We start from the raw sequence: 24,022 nt of genomic DNA, 5'->3' as shown, positions 1-24,022 counted from the left end.
TACATAATCAATATAAAAATTACTGCTATCTTGCGCCCTTTATTTTTTGTATTAAGTCTTCAAAGTTGGGTGTGTACTTTACATTTATGGAACATCTTAACCATCTGGAGCCAACATGTGGCTGCTGTGCTGCCCAGCACAGTTCTAGACTATGCTCTGGGTCACAGGACCCTGGGATTCCCTGTCATCAGGATTCCATGTCCACTCGCAGGGCCTGAAGGAGCCTTTCCTGAGCCTATATTCCTGATGGTAGACCTTGTCACATTCTGAGGCCCATGGGGAACCAAAGAGTATCTGTTTGAGGGGTGTTTATGTGGAACCTTGACATGCAGGCTGGGTCACCTGAGTGTGCACCAGGTGCTTCATGAAAGGGAGGGGGCAGGGATGGAAAAGAAGGGGAGTGGGAGGCAGGCCTGGAGATATCTCTCCCCACTCCGTGCACTAGCTCCAACTTTGAAAGCATTCGAGAATTTTTCATTCTTGTAACTATTTAGCCATAGAGTATTTGGTCTTCTGTTTATACCTTGATGCAGCCCCATAAGTATTAAGGCAGGAGAGCTGCTTTAAAAATCTGTTAAAAACAATAACAGCAACTAGTTACAAAATCTGCAGTCATTAGAGGAGAGGGGAGAATCTCACTCTTTAATTCCAAAATAAGTGAGGGGATAATATGAGACACTTTGTAAAGCCCAGGGAGACCTCTGTATGATGATGGACAACTTCCGAATGACCTGCTCTTGTATTTCCCGTGGTCAGAACTGTGCCTTTGCACTTGATTGTTTTCTATAGGTCCCAAAAGGTAGAGGCCATGAGGTTTCAGGTGAGTCAATGTCCTTAACAGCTTTGGGTTAAAGATATTGCCAGATATGTTTATATACTGTAGAAATTAAGCATTGCAGTTATGCATCGTTTCTGGTTTTGTTCATGCCTGTATTCCTAGCAACTAGAACAGTGCCTGCACATAAGAGGTATTCAATAAATATTTTTGCATAAATTGTCCTAAACACTTGTGGCACTTTATATTACAAGCTTTAAATCCCAGAGACCACCAGTCCCTCTAATAAAGCTCAGACTCTGGCATAGGAAATACTGCATTCCCTTTCTGTATACTGTAAATATTACATATTGAGAAGAGCACAATAAACGTTAGCTATTACTATTAGCTATTCCTAAGAATTCATACTTAAGTAGTTTGTACTGCTATACTCATACTGATGACTAAGTAATAAAAATGTCTTAGTAAATAGTGACTGCCTGAGATCCCCTAGGGTTTCTCCACAATTACTGCTGAGCCCCTCTTCCCAGAAGCCCCACCACAGACCTCCCCACTGTTCAGCAAAGATGGGTTAACCAGGCACAGCAAGGTCTTCTAGGCAGGTTCTCCAGTAGGGCCAGAGTCATTGATCAGCATTGCCTCTGCACAGAGCCTGCTCATTATTCTAGCTCTCATCCCTAGCTATTTAATATTAGCTATTATGCTTGATATGTTCTGACCCATTTCTCCTGGTAATAATAGTTTTATTTGCCTACAGTATGCAAATGGCCTTTTATTTCATGTTGGTTGTTAATTAAATGTTTGAAGTAAGTATTCTATTTTAGCACTATTTTATGCCTAAAGATTTGATAGTAATAAATCATGCATGGGGTAACTAAAGGGAAAGCAAGAAGATCAAAAAGTATTATCTGGCACACAGCAAAGTTTCCATTCAGAAAACTGTTACACAGAAATACAGACTATATTAGTATTCAATGTTCAGATGGAATGAGGACACAGTCCATGATGGTCTCCAAAGATCCTCATCTCTTGGTGTTATGTGTAATACACACCCCGCTGAATGTATGTGGGTGGGTGCTGTAACTTGATTCTAACCAATGGAATATGACAAAGATAATGAGATAGCACCTCAGTGATTGCATTATATATAATAGTGACTTCTGTCTTGCCAGCACAACCTCTCCCTTACTGAATTTGAGGCTGTAAATTGTCCTAACTGGCAGGCCCATCAAGCAAGGAACCAAGGCTATTCTCTGGCCCACAGCTAGGAGCTGAGGTCCCTAGTCAAATAGTCCAAAGGGAACTGAATCCTACCAAAAACTGCATAAATAACCTCAAATGTGGGTCCTTCCCCAGTTGAGCTTTCAGATTGGACTTAATCCTGGGTAATAGTTTGAGTGTAGCTTCATCAGAGACTCCAAAGCAGGGAACTCAAGTTAAGCCATGCCCAGACGTCTGCCCACAGATACTGTGCGATAACAAATGTGTGTTGTTTTAAGTGTAAGATAAAAAAATGATCACCAGGAGAAGTGAGTCAGATTATATCAAACTTAATAGCTAATGTTAAAAGGCTAGGGGTGATAGAATAATGAGCACATGCATAATTTGCTATACAGTAATAACTAGCTAACACAGAACATGTTTTAAAATATATGAGCATGTATAGATAAATGTACAGTTATGCACACACATAAATTTGTGTATGTGTAGAAAATATCTAGACTAAAAAGAAAATTTTAACAGGTTAACTTTCTTAACTCTTGTGAAAAAGAGACTCATATTCAGGGGAGAGAAGAAATTCACTTTTTTTGAATAGACTTTTGTACTATTTTGGTTTTGTAGTTCAAGTTTTATTTTTAATAAAATTTTTTAAATCTAGCTTAGATAGACAATACATATGAGATGCTTTTGTTCCAAATAACATAATCTGTCCAGGAAAATACTTAAAACTTTAGAACTGCAATCTTGTCTTTCTAACTAGGATAGGATTGTAAAGCCAATACAACATGAATCCACTAGTTCTGATGCACCAGTTTTGCAAGGAAGGGACCCTCAAGAGGCTAGCCTTGCTGATTTCACAGACGGGATCTCAGGTGAACATGGGTAGGGGTATGCCTTATTTAAGGACCCAAACTGAGTAAGGGAGGAAGTGCTATGGTATTGTATTTTTATTTTCAAATCCCCACTTGACCCCTGAATTCCCATTTAAGGGCAGGCATCAGAAATGAAAGATCTACAGAGCCAAGTCTTAGACCACCCCCACTCCCCCTCAGGGCCATTACTATCTTTCCCTTTAGACCACTAGACCCAATAACTAAACAAGCACTCTCCCTTAAAGAAAAAATACCTGGTATTAAAAAATGACTTATTTATTTGAAATTTACAACTGGGCTAATAAGAGATTGAAATAGGTTGAATTATTGAGCCTAAAATAGTGCCTAATATTTAAAACAGTACCTGGCAAAACCACACATGAAATGATTAGGTGAACAAGTGAGAGAATGAGAATTAAATTAGTTCAGCTACCAGTCCTCCAAAATTGCCATGAAAAATTAGGTAGTGAAAACATTCACAATACAGTGAGTACATTTGACAAGGAAGAAAAGAGAATGGTGTTAGTCTGGAGATTTATCATTACCCTCTACCAGCTGTGTTATATCTTCTGCGATCAATAGGTCTACAAAAAAGTACGTTTTGTTCCTTAGAGCATTTTCAAATTGTGAGATGGAACCATTCCTTCCAATTATTTTTTGACCTCAAACAAGAATGTCTCCTATGCTTCCTTACTTAGATTTCTCAAACCTACCTCCATCCTTGGTCTATTTCTAAAGTCTAACACAAAAAGACTTCAGTAGTACACTTGGCTAGCTAATGTCACCATATAATGAGATCTTCCCCATCTAGAAAATTCCTGAATTCAGAAGCTCCTGAGTATATGAAACAACATAATTCCATATTTTTTTGTTTTATAAAATTACAGGTCTGTATCCAGGATTCATTTTACTTTGTCATATAAGTTTTCTTTGTCATATAAATTTACTAGTCTGTATTCAGAATTTTGCAAAAATAATTATATAAAGGAATTCACAAATAAAACAGAAATAAGAGCTCTTCAATTTCTATTTAACTATATATTTTTAAAAATAAGAAATATAGTAAAGCAAAACTGCAACTAAAGTGGAGATTTTGAAGGCAGGAAGATAATGGAAGTAGCAGAAAAGAAGGACTTCTATGGCCATCGGTAAAAACCAGTAAGGTATAACAAAGTCAGTCAGTCAGCTGGTCGGTCAGTCTGTCTGTCTCTCTCTCTCTCTCTCAAAAATGGGACTAGAGGGGATGGTTTGAATGGATTTGCATTGGAAAAATAAATTTCAGAACATTAAGATAGATATTATCAATTAACTCTAAGATATCCTAGAATCTGTTACCTATGCTGTTTTGGTAAATTCAGTAACATGGGTACTTTATAAAAAGGTATTTTCTAGAATGTGGGACAAAATTTTATCAGTGCATTATTACACTCAACATAGCAGGAATTGCCCAAAAGGGTTCTAACTTGCAAAATAAACACATGTCAACAGAGAACAGAATCATTTTGGATGACAGAGTTCTGGAGAAACAGGCACACTAAAGAGTGATTCTGAGCAACAACACTGACAGGAAGAGGCAATCTTAGTGTTCGGTTGCCTGGTCTCTTCAAACACATGGCACATCACAACACATTTGTTCTTTTCAGCAATATTTTCAGAAAACGACGTGCTGGCATTTGTAAACATGTTGCTTGGGTGGAAAGATGGCCAAGCACAAAGCAAACTGTAAAAATCCATGCAGTATATTTTGCCAGAATAAACCACTAGACCATAACAAATAAAAGCAAGCCCCCAAGGAATCCCAGGAATGCTCCTGTGAATTGTGAGCTAAACGACATATTAACTACTTGCAGCTAAGGCGGTAGGAGAACACACTGCTCATTACGGCCACGCCACTTAGGACACCAGCGCTGCACATCATCCTTCCTCATGATGACACAACTTCTGGACTGCTGTACTTCCCCTTTACAGACTGTTCCCCACAAGAACATCCACCTGGTGGGTAGACGTTCTCCAGGGATTCTTCCTTGCGTCTCTGGCTGGCATAAAGATGCAGCTTGGGCATCCCATAATCACTGCACATACACATTATGCTGACTTTCCTGTGTCTGTGCCTGACTCATGTTCTAGACGTGGTGAGCAATTCAAAGTGAGAGCCCTGGATTCTTTGCTTCTCCATTCCTAGCAGGGTTTCTGGCTCCTTGTCGGAATTCCCCACGTATTAGCTGAGCTGCCACTGAAGTAAGTGCCGCTTAGATAGAAGAGGAGGACCTATCATGAGCTCCAACCTTGCTGGTCTTCTCACCTCTACCCTGACTGGTTGCTGATGCCATGTCTGCTTTAGAGGTTTGCATATTTATCCTGATTTTACAAATAGAAAAAAGGATGATAGCAAGCACAGTCATGCATCACCTCTGTCAAGCCTGCTGAAAAGATAACGCCAAGTGTTTTATCGTTTGTTAAAAAGCTAGAATAAAATTATGATTATAAATTTAAGTCAGTCGCCGTTTATTCAAAATGTACCTCCACTAGTTAAGCATTATCACCATTCACTTCAAGGTAGCCAACAGGAAGGAAGGAAGGGAGGGAAGGAGGGAGGGAGGGAGGGAGGGAGGGAGGCAAGGGTGGAAGGCGAGGGGAGAAGGAGAGTAAGAGAGAGGGAAGGAGGGAGCGTTAAGTCATGACATTTCCCACTTCTGAGAAACAACACTGGTTTTGAGCCATGTAACTACAGACTGCTGATTCATAGTTGTCTAACTGAGCTTCTTGCTCTGCTATTCTGAGGTTTCATTTCCTCATTATAAAAATGGAAAATAATCCCCATATCAGTGGGTTGTGCCAAAGATTCCATGAGGAGACTCCCTTAAGATGTCTGACACAGAGAAAGATCTCCAGCAATAAACTCCAGGTCCCTTTCTCTCCCTCCTCACTCATCCTGCTTCCTTTTCTCGGCCCGACCCCATGGTTGGTCAGGCAGGCCTGCCACGAACACCTAAAGAGTGGCCAGATGAAATATTCCATCTGAGCTCTACTTGATAGGGCCAGGAAAACAAACAACCTGCAAATCAAAGACTCTGTTGTCTTTTTCCCACCGTAGAGCAATACAGTTCTGAAACTTTGTGCCTGGAAGGCAGAGATGCCTTCCCCCTCCTGGGCTCTCCTCTACTCTCATAAGAAAATCTCTTTGCATATAAGAAAACAAAATGCTACAACAGGACATCTGTAGACTAGCGAGTGAGGCACTGCACACAGGTAGAGGGCAGGTTAAACAACCCCCCTGATGGTTACCACACGGCATTTCCCACAAAACCTTCTTAGGTGGCCAGTGACCAAAAAGTGGAACCTTTTCATCTTATTTACATTGCCTTCGCAAGCCTTCCTCCTGCCACCCCTCCCAACAGAGATTCATACTTGAACAAAAACATTCTCTTTCCATAACCTCACAGTAGGGATTTCAAAGCTTCCACAACTGCATTTTTTACTGACAAATCCAAAGTGTCTCTTGTCTGGGTTTTCCCCCACGTTTTCCAGCCTGCGGAGTGTTGCTATTAACGCATTTATTTTCAACGGCTCCAGCCAAAGTCTCACCAATCTCATACACTCTTGAAAGTCCGGTACCTGCCTCGAAATTTCTGTGGATTCCTGGTGGGTTTACATTCTCCATCACTGGTCGCCTGTGACTTGTTGGTCCCACTGAATTATCAGCCTCACTGGCATTTCACCTCCTGTAGTAATTCTCTTTGACCAACCACCTCATACACTGATGTGGAAACCCTTAGGGTTTTAATTTCCCAGAAAGAAAGCTCTAATAGGTGCAGTAGTCTTATATAAAGATTTTATTTTTATTTCTAAAAATTTTATATTTCTATAGGTTTTTGGGGACCAGGTGGTATTTGGTTACATGAGTATGTATTTTAGTGGTGATGGGTAAGATCTTGGTACACCGATCACCCAAGCAGTATACGCTGAACCCAATTTGTAGTCTTCTATTCCCCATCCCCTCCCATTCTTTCTCACAAGTCCCAGAAGTCCACTGCATTATTCTTATGCCTTTGCATCCTCACAGCTTAGCTCCCACTTATGAGTGAGAACATACGATGTTTGGCTTTCCATTCCTGAGTTATTTCACTTAGAATAATGGTCTCCAGTCCCAACCAGGTTGCGCAAATGCCATTTCTTTTTGTGGCTGTGTAGTGTTCCATCACATATAAATATACCACAGTGTCTTTATCCACTCATTGATTGATGGGCATTTGAACTGGTTCCACATTTTTGCAACTGCGAATTGTGCTGCCATTAACGTGCATGTGCAAGTATATTTTTTGTGTAATGACTTCTCTTCCTCTGAGTAGACTGAATTGATACCCAGTAGTTATGTGAAGGTTTAGAAAGTGTGGCAGACAGAGGTTATGAAATAGCAAAGCTCAGTAACGAGAGACATGACTGTCTTACAGTTGCGTGCCCCCATGCCCGTCCTACCTCAGGGACCATCTCCTGGCCGGCCTCCTCAGCCCCCCTCCAGACACCACATTGCCCAAGCCCATCATCCTCATCAGAGCTCACCCTACTTCTACTCCCCAGAACTCATGAAATTCCTCGGGTTTCATTTTGCAGAGTGATTCAGCATCACCTTTGCTGTGAAGCCACTTCCAGACGGCCCAGCAGGGACTAGAGGTGGGTCAGGGTTCATTCTTTTCACAATCCAGGAAACCCAGCAAAGGTATTTTTCTAAATACAGAGCTGAAATAAATCCAACCTTTCCCTCCAGTGAGTAAAAGAGCAACCATTTCTTTTTTTCCTCATATGGCTTTTGTTTCTGCCATACTAATTAGGAATTTTATGCTAGTTAATGTAAATGAACAATGTCAAATGCAAACAAGTGCAAATAATTGGCTATGTCATAGTCAAAGTTTTCATTCTTGAAATTGAGAAAGAATTCACATCACTCAAATTTCCTAGCAGAACTCTGCTCTGCTATCAATCTTGCCCTCGAGTATACAAAAACACAGAGGACTAAATGAGAGGAAGAAGAGAAGAGAAACACTAATTTGAAGTCAAATACCCTGGACAGATTCCCTCTTCCCAGGAGTTTCCCACAGAACTTAAGAACAAGAAGAAAACAAAGAAAATAGAAGCACCATTATACAGTATAAAAAAGAACTCAAACTTAGTTTTTCTTCATCTGTTATTCAGCACTCTAGTTAAGAGACGTGTTCAAACAGTTTAATGCAGCAAGCCTGGCTGTAAACAAAATTCTACCTGAAAGCCATTGTTACTCAGCACTCCTGTAGTTCAGCAACTTGCTAAGGTTGTAGAAAAGGCCCAGAATAACGTGCAGAAACCACATAGAAACAGAATGTTCCAATAATAACCTGGCCACAGTGTCTGTTTTGAGCCCCCTAGCTCCTGGCACCTGTGTGGAAAATTCCACTCTGCCTCATCCAAGACTGGCTCTGGGGTCATTACTGAGGAATGAGGAACTGGTACCATGAGAGATCGGAAGGAGATTTGCACAGAATCTTCCATACCCACCATGAAACTTAGAATACTTCCGCAACGCAAGCAAAACTCTGTACCTACCTCACCTACCCTTTATTTTGTGATAGTCTGAAATCCTTGGATTCTACGAACTCTAAAAAGTAGGTGGTTGTATTAGTTTGGTAGGGCTATCGTAATGAAATACAACAAACTGTGTGACTTAAGCAACAGAAATTTATTTTCTCACAGTTCTGGAGGCTGGAAGTTCAAAGTCAAGGTGTCAGCACCGTAGGTCTCTGCAAGGGCTCTCTTCACGGCTTGTAAATGTCCTCACGTGCTCTTTCTTCTGTGGGTGTGCATTCCTGGTGTCTCTCTGTGTAGCCAAGTTTCTCCTTCTTTAAAGGACAACAGCCATATTGGATTAGGGCCCATCCAAAGGCCTCATTTTCACTTTAACTTAATCACCTTTTAAAAGATGGTTATCTCTAAATACAGTCACATTTTGAGATACTGGGGGTTAGGACTTCAACATTGGAATTTTAGGGGAACACAATTCAGGCCATCACAGTGGTCAAGGTAAATAACTCACCAACGGGACTGAGTGCTTCTCCACCTATTACCACTTCCATTCATTCTTGCCGCATGCAATTAAACAAGGATCCCGTGTGAATCAGAGTAGTCCTCTCCTACAGCATTTGATGACTCTTTTACATATTTACTGGCTTCCAGTTTCACAGGTTGATTTGATCATGAGGGGAAAAAGAAGTAGCTATAGTTCTGCCTTCAAAAAACACACTGGATTTGTTCAAATCATTTTTATTCTCCCACATGAATTCAATGCGTTTTAAGACATAACATGGGCATTTCCAGTTGCCTAGAGAAGAGGTTTAGATTACATCTACATTTATGATTTGATTGAACAACATTGACTATTTATTGGGCACCTACTATTTTCCAGGCATTATTGAGCCCTTTAATACAAAGTTAAGTAGATATTAGTGCTTACCCATAAAGTGGCTCATATCTAATTGGTAAAAGATACATGCATAAAGAACTGTAATTCAATATGATAAAAATAATGTTGTAAGATATCTTAAGTTGAACTTAACATCTTGAAATTATCAAGATTGGCCAACCTCACAGGAATTTGCAAAGTTCCAAGATGTCAAGACGTAGTCATGTTAATAATATCTTCCTCCAAGCGTGCCTCATCACTAAGAGAATAGAGATTTCCCCCCATTTGTTTTTGGTGTCCACACTTGAGAATGCAATAAGGATCCCCACCGCTTTGGAGAATATGGAGAAACTTGTATTTGGTGCAGTGTTCTGAGTGTTTCCTTAGGAACCCTAGAAAAAAATTACAGACCATATGTAGAGCACTGGAAACACAGTATAAAACCCACACATGGAGATCACATGGCAGAGTTGGTACATGACTGGGAAATCTGAGGCAACTAAATTCCATGAGTCCAATCTAGGAAACCATCACATTCAAAGATTGCCTTTAGCATCAAATAGCCAAGGAGGGTTCAAAGTTCAACCACCTGGACAAGATCACAACTGGGATGCACTGACCAACTTTAAGGTCCCTCTCATCCAGCATTTGCTTCTTTCATTGTTTCTCTTTTCCGGATGCCTTACTCTTTGGAGCTCCTACCATCACTCTGCCCCAAGGCCATCCCACAATAGCCCACAGTCTGGCCCTCCTTCCTGGGGAAAATCCTATATTTTTGGAATTCTTGTTCTTTACTGATAGATGTTCTGAATAACACTGTCCATATGCCCTGAGATGGTTCAAATAATGTCTTTATATATTGTGAATCATCTCAGGGCACACACACACACACACACACACACTCACTCACTCTTTCATTTCTGGGATACATGTGCAGAATTTGTAAGTTACATAAGTAACATGCCATAGTGGTTTGCTGCACCCATCTACCCGTCATCTGCATTAGGTATTTCTCCTAATGCTATCCCTCCCCTAACCTCCCCCCACCCCACAACAGCCCCCAGTGTGTGATGTTCCCCTCCCTGTGTCCACGTGTTCTCACTGTTCAACTCCCACTAATGACTGAGAATATGTGGTGTTTGGTTTTCTGTTCCTGTGTTAGTTTGCTGGAAATCATGGTTTCCAGCTTCGTCCATGTCCCTGCAAAAGACATGAACTCGTCCTTTTTTATGGCTGCATAGTATTCCATGGTGTTTATGTGTGACATTTTCTTTATCCAGTCTATCATTGATGGGTGTTTGGTTTGGTTCCAAGTATTTCCTATTGTGAACAGTGCTGCAATAAATATATTGTGTGCATGTGTCTTTATAGTAGAATGATTTATAATCTTTGGGTATATACCCAGTAATGGGATTGCTGGTTCTAGATCCTTGAGGAATTGCCACACTGTCTTCCACAATGGTTGAACTAATTTACACTCCCATCAACAGTGTAAAAGCATTCCTATTTCTCCACATCCTCTCCAGCATCTGTTGTTTCCTGACTTTTTAATGATCGCCACTCTAACTAGTGCAAGATGGTATCTCATTAACAGTTTTGATTTGCATTTCTCTAATGACCAATGATGATGAGCTTTTTTTCATACATTTGTTGGCCACATAAATGTCTTCTTTTGAGAAGTGTCTGTTCATATCCTTTGCCCACTTCCCGATGGGGTTGTTTTTTCTTGCAAATTTGTTTAAGTTCTTTGTAGATTCTGGATATTAGCCCTTTGTCAGATGGATAGATTGCAAAAATTTTCTCCCATTCTGTGGGTTGCCTTTTCACTCTGATGATAGTTTCTTTTGCTGTTCAGAAGCTCTTTAATTAGATTCCATTTGTCAATGTTGGCTTCTGTTGCCAACATTGGTGTTTTAGTCATAAAGTCTTTGCCCATGCCTATGTCTTGAATGGTATTTTCTAGGTTTTTTTCTAGGATTTTTATGGTTTTAGATGTTACATTTAAGTCTTTAATCCATCTTGAGTTAATTTTTATATAAGGAGTAAGGAAGGGGTCCAGTTTCAGTTTTCTGCATATAGCTAGCCAGTTTTCCCAACACCATTTACTAAATAGGGAATCCTTTCCCCATGCTTGTTTTTGTCAGGTTTGTCAAAGATCACATGGTTGTAGACATGTGGTATTATTTCTTAGGACTCTGTTCTGTTTCGTTGCTCTATATATCTGTTTTGGTACCAGTCCCATGTTGTTTTGGTTACTGTAGCCTTGTAGTATAGTTTGAAGTCAGGTAGCATGATGCCTCCAGCTTGGTTCTTTTTGCTTAAGATTGTCTTGGCTATATGGGCTTTTTTGGTTCCATACGTAATTTAAAGTAGTTTTTTCTAATTCTATGAAGAAAGTCAATGGTAGCTTGATGGGGATAGCATTGAATCTATAAACTACTTTGGGCAGTATGGCCATTTTCACAATACTGATTCTTCCTAACCATGAGCATGGAATGTTTTTCCATTTGTTTATGTCCCCTCTTATTTCCTTGAGCAGTGGTTTGTAGTTCTCCTTGAAGAGGTCCTTCACAACTCTTGTAAGTTGTATTCCTAGGTATTTGATTCTCCTTGCAGCATTTGTGAACAGGAGTTCACTGATGGTTTGGCTCTCTGTTTGTCTATTATTGGTGTATAGGAATGCTTATGATTTTTGCACATTGATTTTGCATCCTGAGACTTTGTTCAGGTTGCTTATGAGCTTAAGGAGATTTTGGGCTGAGATGCTGGGGTTTTCTAAATATATAATCATGTCAGCTGCAAACAGAGACAATTTGACTTCCCCTCTTCCTATTTGAATACACTTTATTACTTTCTCTTGTCTGATTGCCCTGGGCAGAACTTCCAATACCATGTTGAAAAGGAGTGGTGAGAGAGGGCATCTTTGTCTTGTGCCAATTTTCAAAGGGAATGCTTCCAGTTTTTGCTCATTCAGTGTGATACTGGCGGTGGGTTTGTTATAAATAGCTCTTATTATTTTGAGATACGTTCCATCAATACCCAGTTTATTAGAGTACTTAGCATAAAGGGGTGTTGAATTTTATAGAAGGCCTTTTCTGCATCTATTGAGATAATCATGTGGTTTTTGTCATTGGTTCTGTTTATGTGATGGATTACATTTATCGATTTGCATATGTTGAAACAGTCTTGTATCCCAGGGATAAAGCCGACTTGATAATGATGGATAAGCTTTTTGATGTGCTACTGGATTTGGACAGGTTGAGAGAAAATTCTCTAGTAACAAACTATAGAAATGATCCCTGAAAGTACAGTCTTGCATAATGTCTTAGAGCCTCAGTCTCTTCATATGCAAAATACAACTCCTTCTACTCCACAGGGCTGCTATAAGGGCAAAGAAGAAAGCAGACAGGAATGTGCTTTGCAGTCTGTCCAATAGTATAACAACAACAATAGCAGCTAACATTTATTGAAAGCCAATCACAGACAAGGCACTATTCTAAGCACTATATTAGGTATTAGCTCAAATATCTTCTAAAGAACCATGAGGTAAGTGCCATTGTAATACTGCTTGTTCAGATGAAGGAAGAATCACAGGTAAGTTAAGTAACTTACCTAAGGCCACACAGAGAGAAAGGGGTGAAGCTGACATTTGAACGCAGGCCAACTGGCTCTAGAGCCCTTGCTATTCCCTGCAGTGTTATACTGGACATTCTAAATAGGCTGCTCTGTGTCCCAAATCTTAGGTTCCCTTACTAGTTGTCATACATTCACACTTTTATGTAGTCTGGTAAATGACTTCGTCCAGTAGTTCACTGGCTCTATCATTACCCTCTTACATAAAAGGAGTGCGTGTTTATGGAAATTATCTTAAAACATTACTTGATTCAATCAAGTAATTCTAGTGATGGTATAACAGGTACCATGAGATGACGAACATAATTTTGGGCAGATGGTGGGTGGAGGAGGAGGTTGCTGGGTCTTGAAATACCCCTTAAAATAGCCTGTAATTACCTAAGTGTAAACCCCCCAAAAGAGAAAGTCTTCAAAAACACTGGCTGTGATGGACTGAACTGTATCCCCTCAAAAAATTATATGTGGAAGTCCTAACCCCAGTATCTCATATATGACCATCTTTGGAGACAGGATCTTTTCAGAGCTAATTAAGTTAAAATGTGGTCATTAGGGTGGGCCCTAATCCAATATGACTGATGTCCTCACAAGAAGAGGATATTTAGACAAAAAAAAAAAAAACAGAGAGAGGGGAAGAGATGGGGAAGAAGGTGACCATCTACAAGCTAAGAAGGAAATCCTGGAACAGACCCTGCCCTCGAAGCTCTGAGGAAGAACCAACCCTACCAATGCCTTTCCGTCTCAGATTTCCAGCCTACAGAACTATGAGAAGATATATTTCTGCTGTTAAAGCTGCCCAGTCTATGCTATTTTGTTATGGCAACTCTAGCAAACTGATACACTGGTCAGGAGAAGACGGTATCCTTGAGGCACCAGGTCTCAGAGAAACCAAAAGAATGGACAAAGGAATAGCGGCTACGCATCTTTACATTCACTCACATCGTTCCCCTGACTCTTCCTAACAAGCCAGTGGTTAAATATTAATATTATCCTCACCCACACATGATCACCTAGTGCATTTTTCCAAAATACCTCTTTCAGCATGTGGCTACCTTGTTTGAAAACCTCCAGCACCTGCCCCACTGCCTCCAGGAAAACGTTCAAATTTCTCCCAAGTTGTCCTGAAAATATCCTGTAATTTATAAGCCAGAGAACAAACATCTTATCACAGCAGTACACACCCACAGAATTGTGTTGAAGGAAACCTGGGAAATCACCTCTTAGAACAAGGAGGAAAATTCTTCAGTGACACATAGCACCTCTGCTGCTATTGGTAGTCAAGGGACATGCAACAGGTTTTCTATACAAGAGACTTTCCATAGTTTCAAGTGAGTAACAGACATGTACACCACAGAACTCAAAGGTTCTGAACTTCTGGGGCTAGAAAACATGAACTACATCCCCATTTCCATTGGCCAGGCATCTAACCCTCTCCACTGAATCATTTGCTTCTTGTTCCTAGGAGTCCACTTCAAGGTGAGTCCTGAATGCCTTGGTGCAGGACTTAAATTTCCCACTGATGCACAATGCAAATGGTATTTTTCTCTAAGGAACCCAGAGAGTTCTTCAGAGACATTACCTATTCAACACTTCCTATATTAGAACTGAAGGGTATTATCAACCTGGGTTTGGGAGATTGAATCACTTTCACAAGAGAAGGTGAAGAACATCTCCTTTTCAGGTGGTCCTAATGACTTACCTGATAATGACAACAGATTAAGGGCCAGCCTTCCCATCCAGACTTCCTGGTCCCATGCCTGCCAGTCTCTGATTGTCTCAGTCTTGGTCAGCATGAAAATTCCAGTCAGTTTTCCTGTAGGCCCAGACTTAAGCTGGGAGAAGCCAACCAGAAGGCAGGCTCTCGAACTGCAGCTTGTGGACATGGCCGATACCACCAGCTTTTTGTTCAAATTCCTTACCTGACTGTTTCCTGCTGAAATAGCAGATCTCATCTTACTTGCTAGAGAAGTATCAGTCTGCCAAACCTCTGCCATCAATCTGACCCTTAGCAGCCACATCTTGTCACTGGACACTCATCAACCTGGTCAGTAAACATTCCCCCGAAACGCCTGCTACCACCAAATTAGACCTCAAGGGTGAACATAAGAACATATAAACACCCCTTGTTTACATGTTCTGTTTATATGTTCTTGTTTATATGTTCTGTTTTATAAACACCCCTTGGCCAGCACTATTTTGCCCATCCTCCTTGCTGACCAGCTCCTTCAGATACTGGTTTGCAAGCCCGCCCACCCACCTGCACATTGGAATTACTCAGGGAGACTGTAAAATTCCAGATGTCCCAGCTGCAACCAAGGTCAATTAGAATTTCCAAGAGTGGAACCCATGTGGCAGTGTTTTTTAAAAGTCTGCAGGTGATTCTAATGTGCAGACAAGCCTGAGAACAACTGTGCCAGGCCCTTTTCCCAGGTGAACCTCATTTTCTCACTGGCACAGAGATGAGGTCCCAGCCTAGTACAGGTATGCACCTAAGTAGGTAATGACAATACCAGAAAAGAATACTGAAGCTGGAGAATGAAGATGAAGTGGTCCCCAGCCACCACAGGAGATGCGATGATTCAAACGGCTGATATCAGAAGGGGAAGTTGCCAACTGTTGGGCATTTGCCACTGTGTTAAAAGTGGGTCTGAGCTTCATGTTATATTTTTTAAAATGGCTTAGAGTGAATCATAATTGGTAATCAGAAAATCCATCATAAACATAAGGAATCCAAGTCACTATAATAATTAAGGTCGGAAATAAAAGTAAACCTCCATCGCAGCCCAGCTCATCAATGTTGGTTTCATGACATCTTGGGAACAGGTCACTTCTCCTGAAATGACACAATTGCATTGAGTGACCATGATATTACTAATCTCAATGTGGGTGGTTAGCGCTGGAAGTCATATCCTCAGGAGGAGGTTGAATGAGCTTGCCTCTAAGGTCATCTTGAGTTCTGGCAAGTCTCTGATTCCAGGTAACGAGCCCTCAGGCTTCTCAGGAATGGTGGAGGAAATGATCGGTTGTTAGCCTGGGCCACTGTTCTGCTCTGCAGAGCTCAACCAAGCCAGGGAACAGGATCCCCTGCTGTTCGGCCAATGTCACAGGCTGGATTTGGGATGGCTGCAAGACCTGAGCTAACTAGAGACAAGAATCCTGGTTCCAGAAAGCCCAGCTGTGACTCAAAGTGACAGGCAGGAGGACTGTGTGGGTGACACGGGCCCCTGCATTTTGGAAAGAATGATATGTTTTTCTGCCTTATTTACCACCTTTCCAGAAAGCCAGCAATGAGGCCTGCAGGGTGAACCACCTAATGGTGAAATTGTTTACTTCACTCTGGATTACCTTCATACAGAGGACCAAATTCTCTTAGGGATTCATTACCGCCCACTACTAAATGGTGCCTGCAGGGCATCACCGAGGATAGTTTTTCTTAGCATGCTGCTTCGGAACATGGTGGTGCTGTTGTAACTCATCAAGGTCCCCTTGAGGGAACCAGTCTCATTAGGGAATACCGATAGGGAAAAGATGTGGGGTTTTCCTGCTTACTGGGAAAACAGCAATCAGAGCAAACAACTGAACTGTTGGGAATGGGCATTTGCAAAAAAAATAAGGAAGGCAAAAGGAACACTGAGTATCATTTATCTATTTAGAAAGAGACGATTTGGAAACTTGCTTTCATGTCAGTTGACTGGAGCCTGATGCTGTGGCCAAAGTTAGACGTCAGGTCCCTGCAGCCTGGTTAGCACCTTGCAGGGAGATCACACTGTCAACACAAACTACTGCCCTTACCCTGATTAAGTGGTCCCCAACCATCTCACTGATAAGAAGAATGAGGGATCTTATTGATAAGTTAACTGTGCCACTCACGCTGGGCCAGCATGCATCCAAATATGGTCCCCAGTGAAAAGGAGGCAAACAGCCTTCATCTCCCACCACTCTTCACACTCTGCTTTGTGCAACTAGCCCAGTCTACCTTCTTCCCAATGTTCTGCTTCAAACACCAGATAATGCAAGGCTATCAGACTGAGCAGCCCTGTAACCCAACCCATCCAATACCAGGTTTCCAAAGGGCTCCAAAAAGGACCCTCAAAGGCTGGTTCAGGGAGACCATCTGGGCTTCAACGAGGTATGGCGTTTTCCAGCAGAGAGCAACTGGCATTTGGAGTGGGATAATTTCCCACTCCTGTCCCACTCATAATGAGACAGCCAAATATAAAGGGGTCACTGGAGAACCTCCAAGTGGCCTGCACACTGGGGGCAGGGTCTTGGAAAGTTCATGCCATTTGTAGTGGGGAGGAGCCTGGCCCCTCCTCTTCCTGGGTGCTACCCAGGATTCAATCTGCAAGGCAGAAAGCACACTAGCAGGAATCCGGCTTTGTGGGGGAGTCCCTGTTTCCCCCCTTTTTCTCCTTTTCACCCAATAAATTCAATTCTTCTCATTCCTCAAAGTGTCTGTGAGCCCAAGATTCCATGGCCATGTGACAAGGACCTGGATATTATCTAAATTAAGGAGAAAGTCCTAGAACAATTACAGGACATTTTACAGCTCCAGCCCCCACCCCCGAAGTGCCAGAGGGGCTTCTCGGTCATTAATAAAATCTAAATATGCCTCATCCCTTTTCTGAAAGGCCTGGGATGAAGGTTACAATAATGTCCCTGGTAAAGAACACCAGAAAAGCATAACTGACAGGACATGTCTTACTTGTAAATGCTTTCTACGAAAACTTTCTTCAAATAAGTGTTGTCCATTTACCAAACAACTGTATGTCAGCCACTGCCCCCACCGGAAGCCAGAAACCCTATTATAGAGCTGAACCAAGTGGACTCATTCAGTTGCTGCCCCAGAGCCCTGTACATCTTCAAAATCTGGCAGCTGCTTTAATTGCTCCAGTGATTTGGAACATACTACCCTCTGGAGCCAGCTGAGGACATCCCTGGACCATTCACTAAACAGTTCCACTTTCTATTGCATTGAAGTTTATCTCCCTATACTTTCTAGCTGCTGGACTTGAGTCTGACCCTTAAAGACTGCACGCACCCACACACAAAATAAGTCTGTTACCTCTTCCATGCAGCTGCCCTTGAAATATTTGAAGAACACTACCTTATCCCTCCCCATTTTAGCAAGCAGCCTGATCCAACTCTTCTTCTACAGTTCTATCATTTTTAGATCACTTAACTGTGTGTCAGTCACTTTACCTGAGTTATCTCTTATTTTCACAAAACCCCATCAAATAAGCATATTATCCCCATTTGATAGAAGAAACTAAGTAGTCAGCCCAAATCTCCTCGGGAAGTAAAAGACATGGCCCATATTTACCCATTTCAAATTCATGCTTCTTCCATTAAAAACCTGTATTTCCCACACCTCCCCCCAGAATCAGTAGAACAGGTTTATTTTTAAAATAGAAATACTGTACAAAACTCCTAAAACAGATTAATCAGAACCACTTGGTTCTGACAGAACTGATCCAGAGATTGGTATTTAAAAACTGCTGCCTCATGGGATATGTAACCTCCTCAATCTCCTGTTTCCCTTTTTTAGGAAAATAAAAATCAAGACACTTCCTACAACGTGTACGCCCAGTGTGGCCTGACCAGCACACTCCAGAACAGACCCACTCTCCTCCTTATACGTGGAACCTGAGATGCCATCTTGTCACCTGTAAGAGTGGGGAAAATGGCACCCAAGCACACGGCGAGGGATTCAGCATGGCCACTCCCCTCAGACTCCGTGCCTCTAGCTTATTTCCCTCATCCTAGTCTTCGCGTGAAGTGCATCTCTCGAAAGCAATTAAAATTACACAGTGCCCTGATTTCAATCCTCCTGTAACCATGCTGAGTATTTGCCACTTAAAAAAATTAAGTTTTAATTAAGTTTTTTCATCAAAACACAAGTCCTGCTGATAATGTCAGGAAGGTCTGAGAAAGTAATTACATGCGCAATCTGTTTTTGACATACTTCATTCTCCTTTGGGACATTTCTTCTGTCTCCTTTACTTCATTAAAAAACCCCCTATTGCCATAGGAAAGCTTGATTTCTTCTCTATTTACCATAATAGAGACAAAGACCCAGGTTCCCTCCTTGTGCATCAAATGGCCTTTGTTAGGCGTTTGGGTTACACATGTGGGTCTTTGTTCTATGTGTCCCTTTGTTCTGAACTCCTACCAGTGTAGTTATATGAAGGCACTTTGGTGGAGCCCACCACTCACTCTCCTTAGCTACTGTCTCAGGCTAATACGTATCTCGCCATTCCATGAAGAAAATATGCTCTATTCTCTGATTTCCTGAAGGTAGACCTGATAAAGATGATACGCAATTATCAACAGATCAAACACTGTTTCTGCTTGGCATCTGGCAAACCAACACCCATATTTTCCATGTGATATGGTTTGGATTTGCGTCCCTACCCAAATCTCATGTCAAATTGTAATCCCCAATGTTGTAAAAGGGGCCCAGTATGAGGCGATTGTATCAATGCGGAGGAGGGCCCTGGTGGAAGGTGACTGGGTGGTAGGGGTGGATTTCCCCCTGGTAGTTCTCGTGATAGTGAGTTCTCACGAAATCTGGTTGAAAGTGTGTAGCACCTCGCTACTCTTTCTCTTTCTTCCGCTTGGGCCATGTAAATTGTGCCTGCTTCCCCTTCACCTTCTGGCATGACTGTAAGTTTCCTCAGGTCTTCCCAGGCATGCTTTCTGTAGAGCCTGGAGAACATCTTTTCTTTACAAATTACCCAGTCTCAGGTAGTTCTTTACAGCAGTGTGAGAACGGACTAATACATCATGCCTGGCTCTAACTTCGTGTATAATTTCCTAGGACTGCCGTAAGAAGTAGCCACAGACTAGGTGGCTTAAAGCAACAGAAAATTATTCCCTCACAGTTTTAGAGGCCAGAAGTCTGGAATCGAGGGTTTACAGGGTCTCGCTCCCTCTGAAGGCCCTAGGGAAGAATCTTTTCTTACCTCTTCCGCCTTCTGGCGGCTCCTGGCATTCCTTGGTTTTAGATGCGTAACTCCAAAGTCAGCTTCTGCGTGTTCCCGTGGGCTTCTTTGCTTTGTCTCTGTGCCTTCTCATTTTCTTATGACACCAATCATTGGATTCAGGGCCCACCCTAAATCCAGGATGATTTCATCCCAAGAACCTTAACTAATTACATCTACAAAGTTCCTATTTCCACACACGGTAACATTCTCAGGTTCCAGATAGACACAAATTTGGGAGGAATACTATTGGACTCACCAGTCTCCTCTGATGCAGTCCTTTTGGGGTAGCAGTAGTAAGGTGGGAAAAATCTGAAGCCACGGGCAGAATGAGAAAGACCAAGATTCTTATCTTAATCCAATAAGGGATAAAGGAGAGATACCTCCTAAGGGAACCATCCAGGCATTATTTTTTTGACTCATACTTTTGACTGGCACAAGGTACAAAGCCCATCTAAAGAGATTTGAACATGCCTACAATTTAAATTTGGAGATATATGACCCAAAATCCATAGACTAGACCCCACAAAGTTGGCATGAATTATTTTATCAGCAAGTAGAATTATTCCTAACCCATGCCAGTCACTGTTTATCTCTACTTTTTATCTTTATTTAATAAATCTGATCTTGTATTCATCCCTGACAATTTGTTTCCAGATTCAAAATAATGGATTTCAGGAAGTTAGGGCTCTGTTATATTTTGGTCCCAAACATTTCTTTAACCTATATTTCTTACTGTTCATAACCCTTCACACATCCTCCAGGCCATTCAACAGCAACCACTCCACTTCTATTGAATATAATTTCTACCTTCCTGTTTCAGCCTGTTCCTTCTAGCTGGAATGATCACTGATTTCTTTTTAAATCACCCACCACGTGGTGATTTAAAAACATGTTCTCAAATTCTTCAATACTCCTCCCATTGAAAGGTGAACTCTAATTCCTCTTCCCCTGAATATGGCTGGGCCTATGACTCATGTCTAATAATGCCAAGGAAGTGATGTTGGATGACTTCTGAGGCTAGGTCATTAAAGGTGATACAGTCTCTGCCTGGCTCTCACTTTATTCTTGTGACATTCACCTTGAAACCCAGCAGACCAAGCTCTGAAGAAGCTAAGAAGCCACATGGAAAGGACACAAGTAGGTGCTCCAGCCACCATCCCTGCTCAAGTTTGGCCAACAGCCAGCATCAACTGCCACACATTTGAGTGAGCAAGCTGTCCTATGTTTCCAGCCCCAGCCTTGAGTTTCCCCAGCAGACACAAGTGGTGCAGACATAAGCTATCCACCCCTTGCCAAAATTCAGACTAATGATCACAGTAAATGTTGCTTTAAGCCATAACTGTTGGGAGTTTATTATGCGACGTTAGAGAACTGGAATGCTCTACTTCTGCCCATCTTGACCCTTTAAAAATCCATTCAATTTTAGGCTATATAACAGCCTACTTTATGACACCATACTACACTTTGAGTTCAACCTGTCCAAAGTAAAAGTCAACTTTCCTCCCAAATCTTCTTTTAGCTCAGCCTTCTATCTCAGTGAATGGTGTGACCATTCATCCTACTCAGCAAGCTAGAAATCTAATGGCCATGCGAATAACCCTGCCCCCACACCATATTCAATCAATACCAAGTTCTATTGATTCTGCCTCTTCCACATCTCTATAAATCATCTGTATCTCTCTTCTTCATGAGGTCCACCTGAATTACTATCATCTTTCACCTGAAAACAATAGCACCCTGAGTAATCTCACTACCACTCCTCTCCAATGGCACTAGAGCAATCTTTGCAAACCAAAAATGCGTTCCCTTCATGTTTACTGTGTAAAACCCATCAATAATTTAACACCATTCTTTGAATAAAACTCCCATTTTTTTAAAAGACAGGGTCTCGCTCTATTGCCCAGGCTGGAGTGCAGTGGCACAATCCTAGCTTACTTATTGCAGCCTCAAACTCCTGGGCACAAGTGATCCCTCAACATCAGCCTCCTGAGTACCTGAGACTATAGGTGTGCACCACCATGCTCAGATAATATTTTTCTATTTTTTGTAGAGATGGGTTCTCATTATGTTGTCCAGGCTGGTCTTGAACTCCTGGCCTCAAGTGATCTTCCCATCTCTCAAATTTTTAAAGTGATTATAAGGTCCTGCATAGCCTGGTGGTGGTCTCCACCTCCCACTCTGGAATCATCCCACCTGTGCTCTTCCTTGTTCTCTGGGTGCCAGTGCCCCTACCTTGTTCTTTCTTTCCATTGCCCTGTGCTCTCTCTCACCACACAGCATTGACATGAGCTGCTGTCTCTACCCGCAATACAATTCTGTATCCCATGTGCTATGATTTGAATGTGTTGCCCAAAGTTCATGCACTGCAAACCTAATCCCCATGCAACAGTGTTGAGAGGTGGGACTTTTAACAGGTAATTAGGCCTTGAGGGCTCATGAATAGATTAATATCATTATTGCAAGGGTGGTGTGTTATAAAAGTAAAAGTGAGTTTGATCCTCTTTTGTTCTCTCTTGTGGACATGTTCTCTTGGCCTTCTGCCTTCTGCCACAGGATCATGCAGCAAGAAGGTTCCTGTCGGACAGTGGCCCCTGGATCTTAGACTTTACAGCCTCCAGAACTGTAAGAAATAAATTTATTTTCTTTATACATTACCCAGTCTCGGGTATTCTGTTATAAACAGCATAAAATAAACTAAGACAGGAAATTGGCACCAAGAAGAGGGTTTATTGCTATAACAAATATATGAAAATGTGGAAGAAGCTTTGGAATTTAGTAACAGGTAGAGGCTGGAAGAATTTGGAGGAGCAGGATTTTAAGAAGCATAGATTGTCATGAATGGGCCATTAAGGGTGATTCTGGTGAGAACTCAGAAGAAGAAAAGAATTACAGGGAAACTGGGATTTCCTAGAGGTTACTTAAGAGGTCATGATCTTAATGTTGGTAGAATGTTGGTAGAAACATGGACAGTAACAGCCATCCTGATGAAGTATCAGAGGGAACTGAGGAACAATGTGTTGGAATCTGGAGTAAAGGCCATCCTTGTTATACAGTTACAAACTCGGGAGAATTGTGTCTATGTCCTAGGACTTTAAGGAATGCAGAACTTAAGAGTGATGAACTAGGCTAAGTAGTAAATGCTGTTAAGTTACAAAGTGTTGAAGGTGCTGCGTGGCTTCTTTTAGCCACTTACAGTAAAATGAGAGAAGGAAATGATTTAAAGACAAATTTATAATTAAAAGGGAAGAAGAAAGTAAACATTTTGAAAATGTTCAGCCTAGCCATGTAAAGAATGAAAAAAGCATGTTTGGGAGACAATATTAAGGGTGTGGAGATTATTCTCCAGACTTACGACTTCATGTAGCTTTTCCTGTTGGGTTTGGAACTTACTTAGGACTACTCTTTTTTTCTTGCTTATTTCTCCATTTTGGAATAAGAATGGCTATCCTATGCCTGTCTCACTATTGTATTGAAAGTAGATAAACTGTTTAATTTCACAGGCTCACAGCTGGAGGGGAATTTGCCTCAGGATGAATCATGCCTTGAATCTCACACATATCTGATTTAGATGAGACTATGGACTTTGGACTTTTGAGCTGATGTTGGAATGAGTAAAGATTCTTAGAGCAATTGGTATTAAATAAATATATTTTACATGTGAGAAGAAAGTGAATTTTGAGTACCAGGGGCAGAATGCTATCATTTGAATGTGTCCTCTAAAGTTCATGAGTTGGAAAATAAATCCCCAGTGCAAGAGTGTTGAGAGGTAGAACTTAGAGGAGGTTAGGTCATGAGGGCAGAGCCCTCATGAATGGATTGATGTCATTATTGTGAGAGTAGGTGTGTATCACAAGACTGGGCTTATTGTAAAAGTGAGTTTGGCTGTTTCTCGATCTCTCTGGCACATGTCTCTCTTGCTTTTCTGCCTTCTACCATGAGATGATAGAGCAAGAAGGTTCTTGCCAAATGACAGCCCCTTGACTTTGGACTTCCTAGCCTCTGGAACTGTAAAAAATAAATTTCTGAGTTTTTAAAGTAAATTACTGAGTCTGAGGTATTCTATTATAAAAACAGAGAACAGACTATTATAAAAACAGAGAACATCCCT

The 24,022-nt window shown here is 41.5% G+C and overlaps 1 protein-coding gene and 1 pseudogene across 16 annotated transcripts in view; both read right to left on the bottom strand.

The window, feature by feature from the left end:
* RGS6 (regulator of G protein signaling 6) overlaps positions 1-24,022 on the bottom strand; it is a 646,702-nt gene that overhangs the window by 404,875 nt on the left and 217,805 nt on the right. The window lies entirely within an intron of this gene.
* On the bottom strand, positions 12,526-12,613 carry LOC135274528 (small nucleolar RNA U3; annotated as a pseudogene).

Source organism: Aotus nancymaae, unplaced genomic scaffold (genome assembly GCF_030222135.1).
Source record: "Aotus nancymaae isolate 86718 unplaced genomic scaffold, 86718_ANA_hifiasm-v0.15.2.pri h1tg000011l, whole genome shotgun sequence".
Classification (NCBI taxonomy): Eukaryota; Metazoa; Chordata; class Mammalia; order Primates; family Aotidae; genus Aotus; species Aotus nancymaae.
The sequence above is the reverse complement of the archived record's forward strand: the minus strand, read 5'-3'. Positions and strand labels throughout refer to the sequence as shown.